Genomic DNA, 13,105 nt, shown 5'->3' with positions numbered 1-13,105 from the left:
GCCTTCTTGGTGGACCATTGATAGAAAATATCATAAATACAAAAAATAACTAATGTTTCAAGACTAGGTCTTAGATTAGAAGTGAGGGAAGAAAGAAAACTGAAGAACTCGAGTGGTGTTATACTAATTTCTTGAAATAATAAACTCAATCAAGAAACTTATCAAAAGGGGTAATAGCACAGATTCTAATTGACTCTAAAAATCTCAAGATGCAAAAAATCAAGAAAAAAGCATAAGAATATATTCACTAGCAAAGAAATATAAAAAATTTTGCTCGAATGATGATTTTACCAATTCAGAGTGACCTCACTCTGATACCAATTGTATAATCGAAAGTGCTAGAGAGGGTGAATAACACTTATAGATTTCACGTCCGTTTAAAAAACTTAGAGAGACAAATGGCATTAGAATAAAGAAAAGAAAAACAAACAATGCTAACAAGCCAAGATTTACTTGGTTCGGAGTCTGTGGTGACTCCTATTCCAAGGCCCACACATCAGAGTGCTTTCATTGGGCAATTACTAATCAATCCAGAAAGTTACAAATGTAATTACAATGTGAATAAGTAACTTCAATATAACAAAATGATATTGACGACTTGGAGAAAGAAATATTTAGCGTAGTTGTCATTGGAGCAGCCTTTGGGCATCGTAGAGGTCTTTTCAAAGCAGCACACAGAAGCAAAAGGTGTTCGCATTGATGAATTGAAGTTGTTGGTCGAAGTCTCCTTTTGTAGCCCCGTCCGGGCACCTGGATCCCCTCCCAGGTGCCTGGACTGTGCTGATATGACGAGCTCTCGTTGAAACTAAATCCCTAAAGTTTATCCATGTCCAGGCGCTCGAAACCTCTCTGGGCACCTGGACCGCTGACATGGGTCAACCAGTCGTCACACTTCAACTTAGTGTGTCAATCAAATTTTGATCATCCGAGCGCCTAGAGCACCTTCGGGCGCCCTGACCACCCGGGTGCCTAGCCAGGCACCCACCCGGGGGCGCCTCTTCATCGAGGCTTGTCCAAGCGCCCGGAGAAACTCTAGGTGCTTAGACTAAATTTCTGCAACTTCTTTTTCCTATAAAATAAAGTAAGTCCAGGCAATAATATATGAAGCATAATAAATTTTAACAGCTTTCAGACTGTCCGGTCCTGATTTTGAGTTTCACTGAAACTCTAGGTAGGATCGACACTTATTGTTCCCTCTTTGGGGAATGTGTCCTCATCTACTCCTTTCAAGAGAGATTACCTTTTGCCAGATTGGCTCTCTAGACCATCTAAACTTTTGCTCAACGTTCGAGACATCATGACTTCATGTTGCATGTTCGATCCCTGACTCGTCCAATCTTCCACCTTGTGCCCACGACCCCCAGGATTTTCACTTAGCTTCCTCAACTATAGGATTTCACCCAATATCCTCGACCCGCCAAGATTTTACCCAGTCCCCCTGACCAAGACTTCATTGTTTAACTATAGCTAGGACTTTCCCTTTGCCTAAGATCACTTAAGACTTTCCTACGCACTTAGTTCAATGTTAGACAACAAGAAACCTTAACTTCAAACCCTTTGTCATAATCAAAACTTAAGTTATATCATCTGATGTTTCCTACACCAACACTAAGAACCCTTTGCAAAAGGGTTCTGAAAATTTTGGCGCCTCCTAGATTGTGATTTTGATGAATCTAATAAGGGTCAAACTAATGACCTTAAACAAGCACTTTTAGGGAGACAACCTAAGTTCTTTTTCATTGCTTTCATTTAAAGTTTAGCTTCTTTTTAGTTTCTTTCTTTTTCATTATTCTAATCCCTCTCCTTAATTTTTCTTATCATATTTTTTTAGGATTTAGAGATTAGGATGAGTGTGATTACCTAATGGAGAAGTTAATAACTTTGGTATTTGGCATGCAAAATTTGATACATTCTCTTACTTTATATCTCCTCTGCATTATTTTCAAATTTTATTGGGACAATAAAAAGTTTAAGTCTAGGGGTGTATTGGGGTTAGTTTATTTTTTTTTTGTCATATTTCCTTTTTGCATAATAAAATTTTCTAATTGCATCATTCATCACATCATAATTATTTGTTCTTTATTACAAAAATTCTAACACGTTTATTCTACACTTATGTGTTCAATCCTTAGTGTTAGTATGCTTAGTGAATAATTTTTCTCTATCTTTAGTAACATGAAGTGAGCATTACTTTTATTGGAAACATTTGAGTGTTGGCCTAATTTTAGGATCTTTCTTCACTTTACCAAGTTTGAATAGTAGATAACTTTATAAATAGTTATGATTCATAGAACTTGTTAGTCCTTATGTCTTAAGGTGATCTCCTAAACTATATTTTAGTTACTGGATATAGCTCAGATCAATTAAACTCATTTAGAAAAATCATATTCCAACATTTGCATGTATATACACTTGCATTTGTATTAGTGCTACACTATTACTGCACTTAAAAAATATATAGAAATAATAATAATAATAATAATTTAATTGAATAAGAGATTAAAAATAGTTATCGTGAGTGAAATCTAGTAATTTACCGAGTTAGGTTACTAGGAAAATAAATGCTAAAATTCTATTGATTCCGAGCATGCCTTTGAGACCTTAGGTAGTTTGAGAGAGATGAACCAAGTGTATGACAGATGAGTGTCTATCGTTGGAATTACAAGGAAACCAGTTAGATGACGACTTGAATAGGCACGAAGATTGAAACTTAAAAAACTTAGACCACCCATGGCACTGAGCACGAAGAACTTCTTCTTAGACCACACTTAAATTACTTTGATATCATACTCACCAATGATGCTAGTTGATAAAGTTAGATTAAATCATTAAGGATGATGATACACTACATTGATACATGGGTTTAGATTACAAATTTTTACTTGAGGACAAGCAAATGTTTAAGTCTTAGGGTGTGATATGTGTAGGTTATATATGCATTTAGACTATTATTAACACACATTCACTGATATTTCTTATATTTTATTTATGTTATCACACTTCTTTTCATCATTTTATTAGAATGCTACTTATTTTACTCGAAGATCTACTCCTCTTTGCGCTTTCATTGACAGGACACATTTCGGAGCAAAAATGGAGTATTGGAGTAAGTTTGGAAGAGAATTCAGCAAGGCATGGCCATGTTTTTTTCCTCACAGAACCATGTCAAGGCCATGTGACCTCCCGGGGGCAGGTTGTGCCTTGAGTCACGGTCGTGCCTCTCTTCCTAGCAAGACAGTCATGTCGTGCCTAGAGGCACGGTCGTGTACCCTCCGAGCAAAAGGTCACGCGGTTAGTAGTGCCAAGAGGCACGACCCTGCCTTCCGCCCTAGAAGGTCACACGGGCATGCCATGCCTCTCCATTCACCATGTGCAAGAGCTTGTCATGCCAAAAGGCATAGTTGTACTTGCCTAGCCTTGCCTATAAAAGGAGATTTCCCCCGCCCCCCCTTCTTAAGGGATCTTTGGTTTGGGGCTTTGCCCCCATCCTTGAGAAAAGTTTTCCCCTTTAAGGGAAACCCTAGTGCCTCTATTTTTGTCGATTCACACCATCCGTCCACTTTCGAAGAAAGGAAGCATCCCAAAGACATTGACAAACTCTGTGATAAGCATTTTTTCTCCTCTATCTCCCATTTAGAGTTGTAAGAATGCTTTATTTTACGTTCTTGGTTTGTTATTCCTTTGCAATGGAGTAAATCTTCCGTGTTTTAGAACTAGGGAGTATTTGTGATATGAATTGATGTAAAATTTTATGGATATGCTCGTCTTTTATTTCTATGACATGTTTGTGCTTGGTTCTTGCTCGATTGAATGCATGTGTGAATCTTTATTGCTAATGCGTATTATTTAATTGGATGGATGTATGGATTAGTCACCACGTAGCAGGGATACTTGAGATTGTATGACCAGGGGTCCTTTAGTGACAGAGGGTAACCATTAAACTGGGCATCTCAAACATTCCCTTAAAATGGAGGCTAATCTACACAAGGGAGACCCAAAGTAGTGCTTAATGAGTTTTCCCCAATTCTATGGTAGGAGGTGATAGAATAATTTAGATCGTATGATCGGAGTCCCTTGGTGGGTAACTACTACATTGGACCTTCTATGTTGCTCTTTTTACTTAGTAGCATTGAATGTCAATTGGGAGAGCACTCTGATGAGACCATCATAGGGTAGCATCAGTATTCATTTAGGTTCCCTACGAGTCATAGACATAGAGGAATTGAGATTGCAAATTCATATTACATTAAAAAGTATCACAATGAAATTCAAATCCCAGAACTACCTTCCCAAGCTAATCTTCCCCAAACCAACTCTTCTCTCTATCAAACCCTTCTCTCAACACCCTCTGTCTTCTCTCAAATCTCTTGATCTCTTGCATTTGTTACTTCAATCAACATTTGATTGTCTAAATAATTCGTCGTAAGAACTCAACTAGTGGTTGTCAACAATCCCTGTGGATCAATAATCTTTTTATTACTGACGATGTTTCTATGCACTTGCAGATTCATAACAGAATCCAACACTGAAAGTAAAAGTCTTTCTAAAGAGCATTGAATAAAGTCTAAACAAATTCTAGGAAAGCATCATCTGGAATGTCTTCTAAGATATTCTAGAGGTTGATAAAGTTCAGGGGAAGATCGATGGTGAGATGACCAGCTTCTCTGAGTTGCTTCATGGACCCCTCCACCCTCTAACCAAACATTTTTTAAGTCTACTAGCCTAAGAGAAGATTGGATTCTTAGGAGCACAGATAATTCACCCTATAAGCTTCGAGCAGCTTAGGCTCCCCTGCCTTGTAATTAGTTAGCTAGGCTTTTAGCGCCTCTAGCTCGACATTCTTATTATCCCGGGCTTGCTGCTTTTCCTCGATCTATAAGTACTTCGATCAGCTTAGCTACTTTTGCTGCAAGCTCGGAGGCATGGGTTGTCTCGGCCTCTTTTAGCTTCAAAGAGAGAGCTCTGACCTCGGCTGTAAAATATCAAACAAATAATAATTAAATAATAAGATTATTTAAGAAATAATTTTACTGAAATTTTTAGAAATTTTTAGAAATTTTCTAGGAATTTTTCGGAACTCGTATGACGAGTTTAAGGAGATCAATTATTGGGTCAAGGGAAAGTCTGTGTAAGTTATCCCATTTAAACGAGGAAATGTTGAATTTCTTTAAATAATTTTTATTCTTTTTTCTTTTCTTTTTCTCACCCATGCCCTACATCTTCGCCCGAGTTGATCCCTCTCCTCCTCCCCTCTCGCGACGCCAACTCTCCTTCTCTTCCCCTTTGCTTTCGCGATGTCGAAGCCCTCTCCTCTTCCCAGAGCCCGATCGCCTTCCCCTCCTGCGACACTTCTTCTCCCGCGGGTACAAAACAACCGACCTCCTCTTCGTCTCCCCAATCCCTAACGCCCCTCTTCCTCTCCCGATCCCTCATCCCTTCTCCTTGATTTCCAAACACTGACTCTCCTCATCGACTCCATTGCCGCCCGAAGCCATGCCTCCCGACGGATGCCATGCCTCGCGACGGATGCCACGCCACCATCGGTGACCTCGCCATCCTGGAAGAGGCTACGTGGGGTTGCTATTGTCGACCTTCTCCTTCGAGCCGTGGATAGAAGTAGAGCATCCACTATTGAATTTTTCGCTGGTGCCCTAGCCACCGCCTTCCCCCTTCCTCGCGCCTTCACTGTCGCGGCTACCTAGGGCAGGCCATCACTGTTTCGTCAGATCGCTCGCTAAGCAGTTGGCAAGGTGAGCATCTCCTTCTCTAGTTTTGTCTCCGTGTGATTGCCAACCAGGGAACTCACATGAATTTCATTTGGTTATGGATCTTGTAGAACTAGAATCATGTTGAATTCCAGCTAACAAGTGCTGATCGGGAATAATTAACAGCAACAATTTCATCTTGGCTCCGACTTTGGTTTCCAACAGCAACTTCTCTAGTTGTGATTCAACATAGAAGGGTTAAATTGGGTGAGTTGTTGAATTTGGATTCCTATTTTAGCTTAATCTAAATTAAGCTAGAAAGATTAGGGATAATTGGTCCAAGTGGTTGTTCGAAAACGATAGAGATTAAATGATGAATTTAATCTAGGTTTCAAGTTAGATCCGATTTATTAAGCTAACCGAGATTAAATGATGACTTTGAGTTTCTTGGTTTAATAGGAATTTGATTTAGCTACTGTATACATATTAGAGTAGCCAAATTATACGTTTGATTGCAGGACTTTGATTTGAGACGAGCGTCTCGACGTGAGATTTATTTCGGATACGGTCTCTATTTTTGAGATGGGTACTTTGACTTATCTTTTTGAATATTGTCATTCTGATATGCTTAGTAGATTATAACTTGCAGTAATAGTTATGTTTGTTTCTGTTTGGTATGTCACTACTTGATACCTGTAGCATGCCGTATTTGTTGTTTGCTATATATCCATGCTTATACCCTCTTAATTATTGTCATGTGTATTATGTTCATAGAGGTAGTGACGTACCATGCCTTATTATGTACAGGACTAGTTATTTGTCATACCTGTCAGGTGTACCTAGATCATTTTATTGGATCCATTTACTTTTTTGGTGCATACTTTATGGATATGGACATGGCAAGGATTTTCATGCTTAGTGTCATATACCATCTTGCATGATTACATGCTAAGCGATTGCCAGCTACATTATTGTTGAGCACATCACCAGTTACATGGATCTACACAACCACTCATGGGTTAGTGGTATATCAGGTATGGTGTGTGGCGGTTTACTCTATCAGGGCTCCGCTGATCCGCTCATGGGTAGTGTTGACTGCAGCGTGGTAGTAGGACAAGGATCCCTCCTCTGGATTGTCTCAGGGAGATGAGAGCATTGAGCTCCCCCACTTATTATTTGGGGTAGGAGGATAGGTGTACTCCGACAGTATCCTATCCACTCGGTCACTCAGGAGTAATGATAGCAGAGTGCACAATTGTCATAGCCCTACCCACTCGGTCTCACCATCGTGTGTGAGATGACTGACTGGCGTCAGGGGTGATCATGTCATTTGCATCATATGCATGGATTGCATTATTTCTTGTAATTGTTGCATTTTGGATGCTGCATTTGTTTGGATTGCATATGATTGACATGCATACAGGAGACATGAGGTTAGAGCCGTCAATTTGGGTTGGGCCCGTTGGGTTGGCCCACCCCGTCAAATAATTTAAGCGGGTTGGGTTGGAATTTTATCAACCCAAGTTCATCGTGGGCCGGCCCGCCTAGGCCCCGACCCGCGTGGGTCGGCCCGCTCGGGCTTGGGTTGGCCCGCGGGTTGAAAAACACATGTAAGCTAAGTTTTAGACCAATTTATTATCTTTCTTTGTTATAATTTTGAAATAAAAATAGTACTTTTCATCCAACATAAGTACTCGTTTGTGTTCATTTATATTTAAAATACATGTTTATGTATATATTTAATTGTAGAAAACTTTTTCGAAGTAAAATGTTGAAGATATGAAATATTTTTAATTTTTTTAAAAAAATTTTGATGGGCCCGTGGGTTGGCCCACCAAACCCGCAATCCGCCTTAAAATGGGTTGGGTTGGAAATTTCTCAACCCACCAAGTTGACGGGTTGGCCCGCCACGGGCCGACCCGCCACGGGCCGACCCGCCACGGGCCGACCCGCCCCACCACGGGTTGGCCCATTTGACAGCTCTACATGAGGTATCTAATCTGACGACCCTTATGTCAGGATAGGAGACCCTGGTCACTACAGTTTTTCTTTTCTTGTTCAGTTTTTGCATTTTCTGTTATTGATCAGGAGACTGTGCTCCATGATTATTATTATTAGATATATCTTCTTATGCATGTCAGTTTGATACCCGCTGAGTTGTTGAACTCACCCCGTTACTTTATTTTTCTATTTCAGGTTGAAGCTATCAGGAGATTTTAGTCGCTAGTCCCCCACTAGGTGTCGAGATGGCTTTCTGGTTGCGGACTTTCGTTGTTTCCTTATGTTTTTAATGTCTACATACTTATGATGTGTAGTTCTTATACTTATGGATTCTATGTCGTGCTTCGGGTATGATGCCCATGTTCTCCGCTGCGAAGGTTTTCCGGTGTGTTGTGTCTTCCTCGTTGTAGTGGAGTAGGTTTTTATCATTATAATTGCGTGGTTGTGTCAGCCAGAGATTGAATTATATAAACTACGTGGAATGCTTATCATATTTTATTGTATATGTTCCGGCTGTGTTGTCGTAGATTGAGGGGTCATGAGGGCTTTGTAGATAAGTTTCAGATTGTCACCCGTACAGGGGAGATGTTGTCGGAATTTCCTCTAGCAGGGACTCCCCCGGGGCGTGACATCGACATTCTTCTGGTCCAAATATGATATGACCCTTACTTTACGGACATTCTCAGAATGGAGGCGAGACTCGGCAATCTAGAGTTATTTTTAAAGTTTTTCCATGAAGATCGTGATAACCATGATTTTACTGCATTATTTTAATTCATATATGCATGGTTTGATGTTGATTTTATAGGTTTAAATCATGGTTACATCACATTTTGTGCATAGTGTGTATTTTTGGACTTAATTGCAAATTATCTTATTTTTGTGCTATTTGATGCTAATATTTGATTCTTATTTTGTAGGCATCAAAGGATCTTAGATTTGGATCTATTTGGACTGAAATTGGGCTCGAATCGGAATTTAAACGAGAAGATCAAGCTTTGGGTTGATTTGGGCCGTTCATCAAGAATAGGAGAGATCTGAATCATCTGTTGAAGATCTGGCCGATCCAACCTAATGAGGAGCAGATCTGAGCCATTGATGAAGATCCAGAAGTTTTGATCTAGATCTGAGTTCATCTAGCCATTGATCAAGCCGAATCAAATCTGGACCGTTCATGGAAGACTGGGCAGATCTGGACCATCCAGTGATGATTTGTACGCCTAAGGGAGAGTAGATCCAGACCTTAGATCAACATTAGCACCTTCGGATCGGATTTTGGATGGCTTTTCATCGTTGATTTAGACCGGAATCATCTCAGTCGTCCGTTCAGATCTAGATCTGATTTAAATCTGAGAAGCTACAGTAGCATTCCTCTTCGTCGAATCCTCCACGCACAGCAGCTTCGTCCCCGCGGCATTTCTCCGGATTCCGGCCCCTTTCTCTTCTCCGATCATTCTCCCGAGCTTCAACCTCGGTGAAGGATGTCCCAGCAGCTTCATCCCGATTCTCTGGAACCGATTTGGGTGTTCCCTCCGGCGCAATCTCCATTTCTTCGATGCCTCTGTTCACCTCAGATTTGGAGGTGTTCTTCCAAATCTGAGCTCCGATTCCCATCAACAACGCTCGGCGGTGGTCCTCCGGCGTTCCTGAGCTTCATCCGACCACAATTCGCATTCCGTAGCTCCCATTCCAGATTCAGAGGTCAAGGATGGCAGATTTCTAGATTTTCGGCACTTGAGTGGGTTTAGGGTTGTTCTTAGCTCGCCGGGGGTGGTCCGTCGGTGTAGTTGAGCACTCCTTGAGCTGATACGCCATTGAGATGTTCCATTGAGGTCCAAAGTTGGGTGGTCTCGACTTTGGCACTATTGTGTGACGGCTTGAGTGTGAAACTTGTGGAATTGATTGTGAGAATGGATTGATTTACCATTTTATTTCATTTTAGTTCTTTTTCTTACTGTTTTATAGCTTAGACAGATTTCTTTTAATGTTCGTTATATTTTTATGCAAGTAGTTAGCATTTCTTTCCTTGTTGAAGCTTAGTTTAAGTTTTAGTTGATGCTTGGTTACTTGTTTAGTGTTTAAATTCTAAGCTAGGGTTTACATCATGCTTTAGATCAGATTTAATTGTGTCTTGCTATTTTATATCTTAGTTTGATGTGTGTTAATGGATTTATCACAACGTAGAGTGACAATGCGTAATGATTTGTTCATTGGCACATAGTTAGGTTTCACTCTTGCTTTAGATTAATTTCTTATTCGCTGTGCTACATTTAGATTCAAGCTTAAATCCCCCCAACTCCATTTACATATTAAAAACCCCAAAAATAGGAATAAAAGATAATCCTAAATTACATTCTACCGTTGGTTCCTCGGATCGATCCTGGGCTCGTTACTACAACGTTAATGTGAAATTAAGGGGTTCAGTGAATATAATATACATTTGTACAATTTGATTAGCGGATGTGACAGATCTCGCCTCATCAAATTTTGGCGCCGTTCCGGGGAAATTGTAATATGCAATGTTTGGTAATTTTAGGATTGTTGTTTTGATTGCTTTCATGATTATATATTTATGTGTTGATTTTATTTGTTCCTGAGTCTTCTGATTTTATTTGCTAGTGTTTCAGTGTAAGAATAGGAAATTCATGTGACCATGGATCCATATCATCAGTATTTTGGAGATGGGATGGAGAATTATTTTTATCAGCCTCAAACTCAGTTCTATCAGTCCTACCTACCTATGGAGCAGCGGAATAGGTATGAGGATGCACAAGAACAAATTGAAGAATTAATGTGGAAATGCAATGAAGTTATGCAACAAATGAGAGAGCATCAAGAGCAGCAATTTTCAAGGATACAGAATATTCAGAGTCAGTTAGATAAGATTGCATCATCCATTAATCAGTTACAAAAACAAAGAGCCAGTGAAGAGGTGGATTGTGGAGCTCTTGTCAGGCCTGACACTACTTCTATTTCTTCACAAGATTTATCTAATTTTATTTGTGATGATGTAGTTGTTCAGATTTCTGATTCTACTAATAGTGTTGCTCTAGATGTTGTGAATGATGCAGGTCTTGTTGCAAAAGATGATTTAAGTGTAGGGGAATGCTTACTGGAAGCATTACCTCAAGAATCACCAAGGATAGAGGATGTAAGTGTAGGGACTTGTGCTTTGGAGCCAAGCACCCAAGAATCACTACATGAAGTTGAACCTTCACCAGAACAAGAGGTTGAGTCGTTATTTGATGATAAGGAGGTAACAATCACCACTCCAGGTACCTTTTGGCATGACAAGGTGAGTATTTTTTGTGATACATTAGAGAATTTCATAGAGGTACCGTTTATTGATTTTATTAGATGTGATGCATTTCTTGATATATGTTTTACCCACACTAATATTCTCCTATTTTCTTTTAATCCCACATGTGTGTGGGAGGTGTTTTCTTTTATTGATTGTGTAGGAGAACATAAGCTTCCGGAGTGGGTGCTTAAACTGAACCGACTTAGACCTCCAGAGAGAATTTTGAAAGGAAAAATGAGTAATAAGAAGAATTTGAATGGAACCACAAATACTCCACTTCCGGGGTGACTTCTTTTGTTAGATCTTCTTCAACCACCGAGAATTTAAAGGGGAGTTGGTTCCAATTTTGCTTCCTTTTGCGTTTTAATTCATGCTTTGTTAATAAATTCTTGCTTTATACGTGTCTTTAGTTTAATACTTTTCATTTGCATTTTAGTTTCATACTTTGCATTTGCACTTTGTTTATACATTTTGCAATTTTATTTCCATACTTTGCATTTAGTTGGTATACATAGCATGTCATTTGAATAAAAATTTTCCATGGTAATTTTCTAAGTAATATTTTTAAGATGGTAAAGGTCTCTTAAATTTGATCATCAATTTTAGGTCATTGTGACATGATTGGATGCTTTTCTCACATGATATTGGTTAATTTGGTGGAGGATTTCAATTTGATTGATTGAGCTTGTTGCATTAAAATATCTAGTGAGGTCCACTTTAAGCCTATACACTATTATTTTCTCTCGTGTGGCATGCACTTACGACAATTGAAACTCTAGAACTTGCTTAGTTTCTTTTCAAAGCCACAATGACATTTGTATGCATGGAAATAAGGGATATAGTCATTCTTGTTTCATCATGAATTTCAATTTCTTTTTCCACAATTTTCTTCCATCTAGCACTTCAACTCTTTCTCATTCTTGATTGGTCCATTTCATTGAGGGTTTTGGTTGAATACATGATGAGTTAGATTGTTAAGATGGGAAATGTTTTAAGTATGGTGGAGAGATGATGCTTAGATTAATCATTGCAAGTATTAGAGATTTTGCAAGGGTCTATGGGGATTGATTCATTTTCTTTGCTTAAGTTGTTGTTGGTGGAATTCTTGGAGCACTTTGATTTCTCTATTTGAAGGAAGGATTTAGTCCACTCAAAACAGTGAAGAAGTTTTGGGAATCAATGTGCCAATTGTGTGTCAACTTCCTCTTTAAATTCTCAAATCATTGAGAAATTCAAGTAAAGGTATTGCATGCTCAAAAACAAATGGTGTTCTTCTCCCTCCATGACCTTTCCAAATTCTATATCAAAATTCCAGAGCTAAGAATTAAAGAAATAATGCAAGAAAAATTCAAAAACAGAACCGAAATAGTAAGGCTTTTGGTAGCTGCTGAAATCTGACCAGTAAAGATCATAATTCGGAATTTAATTGGTGGGTAACATTCATCAGTGAAGCACTTGAGCATTGCATCATTTACTCTAAAAAGTTGAAGGAAAGGGCAGTACTTGACACTCAAATCAGTGAGGTTTTGAAGCTGAATTTAGTAATACAAAGGTTGAGTATCAAGTTGAGGGCACATTGTATCAAGGTTATTGGATAGCTATTAAATTGAAGAAGAGTTTGGTTTAATCTTTTGTTTACTCATTGATGAATGGTATTCAAGTTTCAATAGTTGAAAATCTGGAAAATTCTAGAAGATTGAATCTGTGGAAGAAATTGCAAGGTGGGAAATCAATTAAAGAAAAGGAAGTGTATCAAGTTGAGAATCAAGTACACATGGCAAATTAAATTTGCAAATGAGGTGTAAATATTCAATTTTGTGCTGTCCTGATCTTGAGGAACAGAATAGAATGAAGTCAACTCTCAACTTACAGATTAAATGAAGCTGTAAATGATGTATCCGTGGCAATTGGTACAAAGACCAGAATGTGCAGAAATGATTCAGCAGTGGCTGTGCAGAATGGAATCAAGGCGTTTGGTTTAGTAAAAAATTTTTGAAACTTAACTGTCAATCCGGTATTAACAAAGGATTGTCTTGCTTCTCAAGAATTACAAGATGTTGAGACAAGAAATTTGATACTTAACAAAGAAAACAGAGGC

The 13,105-nt window shown here is 38.9% G+C and overlaps 1 long non-coding RNA gene across 2 annotated transcripts; it reads left to right on the top strand.

Annotated features, from left to right (window-relative positions):
* Positions 1-5,231: 5,231 nt before the first annotated feature.
* On the top strand, positions 5,232-8,687 carry LOC122029770. 2 transcript variants are annotated; one of them, XR_006125179.1, is made up of 3 exons: positions 5,232-5,750; positions 5,837-5,972; positions 8,627-8,687. It is a non-coding gene; the product is annotated as an uncharacterized LOC122029770 (long non-coding RNA). The 2 variants fall into 2 exon arrangements; XR_006125178.1 differs by lacking the exon at positions 8,627-8,687 and adding an exon at positions 7,902-8,530.
* Positions 8,688-13,105: the final 4,418 nt, after the last annotated feature.

The sequence above is a fragment of the Zingiber officinale genome, chromosome 10B (genome assembly GCF_018446385.1).
Source record: "Zingiber officinale cultivar Zhangliang chromosome 10B, Zo_v1.1, whole genome shotgun sequence".
Taxonomy (NCBI): domain Eukaryota; kingdom Viridiplantae; phylum Streptophyta; class Magnoliopsida; order Zingiberales; family Zingiberaceae; genus Zingiber; species Zingiber officinale.
Note: the sequence above shows the minus strand (reverse complement) of the source record. Positions and strands in the feature narration are given on the sequence as shown.